The sequence below is a fragment of the Curcuma longa genome, chromosome 5, assembly GCF_044706935.1.
Source record: "Curcuma longa cultivar G26 ecotype Majalengka, Jawa Barat chromosome 5, ITB_CL_G26_1.1, whole genome shotgun sequence".
Classification (NCBI taxonomy): Eukaryota; Viridiplantae; Streptophyta; class Magnoliopsida; order Zingiberales; family Zingiberaceae; genus Curcuma; species Curcuma longa.
Genome location: NC_133865.1, coordinates 12,816,747 through 12,819,135, shown reverse-complemented (window position 1 = coordinate 12,819,135; position 2,389 = coordinate 12,816,747).

The following is a 2,389-nucleotide window of genomic DNA, read 5'->3' as shown; positions in this document are numbered from 1 at the left end:
AAGATTAAGGCTAAGCGGGAAGTCCAACAAGTCTAAAGGACTTGTTGGCAATCAAGTAAATTCTCCCAAGTGGAGTGGGTAAGGACGCGTTCTCAAAGTGGAACAGTAGGCGTCGGTCTAACCCAGGATTCCACTGAAAATTTGAAGTTAAGATCACTTAACAGTTCGAAACTGTTACTCCTTTTTTGCTACTTTTGTTTTTGCACTAACTTGTAATGTAGGAATGGAGGGGCGAGAACTTTGATTCCAGACGACCTTATCCGGAATCTAGGCGACCTGAGTTCAGGTGCCCGGATTGTTGATCCAGGTGATCGGACGTCAGCGGAATCGGCCAGCAAAGCAGTGAGGTGGCATTGCCCCAATGGTCGGGACACCTCAGCTTTCAGGCGCCCCGATTCGAATAAATGCAGCGGCAGTCAAAGTTTATCCGAAACCTCTACGTCAGCATACAAGCGCCCGAAAAGGGAATACAGGCGCCTGGAAGTGCTGAGTCAGCAGCGCCGATAGTGGATCGGTGGACAGCGTTGAGGCGCCTGGAAAGGAGTTCCAGGCGTCCAGAATGCCCTATAAAAGAGCTTCGAGGGAGAGCCCTCAGAACATCAATTCAAAGCAACCCGACGACTATCTATGCATGAAAGATCATTTTGGAAGTCGTTATAACGTCGGAGTTCTGCACCACAAGTCTACATCTTCTACTTCGGTTCGGTAATCGATTACTTTGTGCATTTACTTTAAAAGAATGATAATTATTTTATCGTATCTATTCTTTTGTAATCGATAAAACTCCTCTCCGTGAGGAAGGAGTTTAATAGTGGATTGTCCAACATAAACTGTCAAACGATCGTGGGTCTTGGAGTAGCAGCCTGTGGCTGTGAACCAAGTAAAAAATTATACCTCTTCTTGTTTGTATTTTCGTACTTATTATTTTCGCTGTAAGTTTTATCTCTTCTTAATCGAATTCACGAACAAACGACGATTTTATGAAAACTGGGAAAACGCTACAGATAGCGCTATTCACCCTCCCTCTAGTGCTCTCTTCGATTCTACATTATATATTGCACTAACTTTGTGATGCAAGAAATTAAGGGACTGAAATTTCAGATATTGGGCACCCCTATGAATCCGGGTGACTGAACGGTCCAAGCACCCAGATTGGGTATAAGTGCACGGATGGCAGCCAATCGGGCTAGTGAGATGAATGAGGTGGCAACTAGGAGTGGCTGGAGACACCTCAGCTTTTAGGCGCCCGAAAGGCTCCAGGCGCCCAGACAAGGATAAGGTGCGACGGAGTCAAAACTGACCCATCAGCCTCTACATCAGCATTCCAAGCGTTTGAAAGAGATACAGGCGCCCGGAGATGCTAAGTCAGCATTGAAAGTGGATCGACGTGGCGAGGGAGGCGCCCAGAAGGATATTCAGGCACCTGGATCAGTCAATAAAAGAAGCTGCGAGGGGGAACGCTAGAGCATCCATTCTTAATCAATCCACAACAACTCTGCACACGACTCTCCAAACGCTACCGCGATACTGGAATGCAACACTGACAAACATACTCCCTTGTTAACTCTTGTGTTGGTAAATTTGATTTCAGCTTTTCGTCTATTACTATACTTAATTACTAGGACAATAAAGTATTGTTGGTCCTACATCCTTATGTAAAAGGCAAGATTCTTTCTCGAAAGAGTCCAACGTAAGCAGTTAAGTATTGCGGGCCTTGGAGTAGCAACTAGTAGGTTGTGAACTAGGTAAAAACAAACTTATATTTATTTGTGTTTGATAAAATCTTCCACTGTGTTCTTTGATACTCGAATTACAGATTTTTTGAATATGTAAAAAAATGACAAATGCTATTTACCTCCCTCTAGTACTTCGATCCTACAAAGTCCTACAAAATGGAAGTTGAACCTGACACTTTAATGAAGCTGAATATTGGGCTATAACTTGAGCACATGAGTAGAAGATAAGAGCAGAGATGAGGATGCTCAGGTAGATATGCAGATATATACAAAGATGAATATGATAAGAAATGAAAATATTAAAGAGAAAGTTGAAGTTGTGTCTATTATGAAAAATCTCTAAGAAACTTATTTAAAATGATACAAATAGATACTTAGACGATCAATAAATACTTTAATTAAACAATGAGAAACTATAATAAATACACACATTAAATAAGGAAGAGAACGATCAAAGAAAATTTAGTTAATAATTATAAAATAAGATAAAATTTATTTAAATATAAATGATGATATAATAGGGGATAGAGTCTAATGACAAGAATCCATATAGTCACCTCTACTTAGTGGATAATGCTTGGTTATTGTTGTCATTATTGTAGAGTCTCAAAGTACATCAAGAACTTTTTACACAAATATTCTTGAAGGATCTA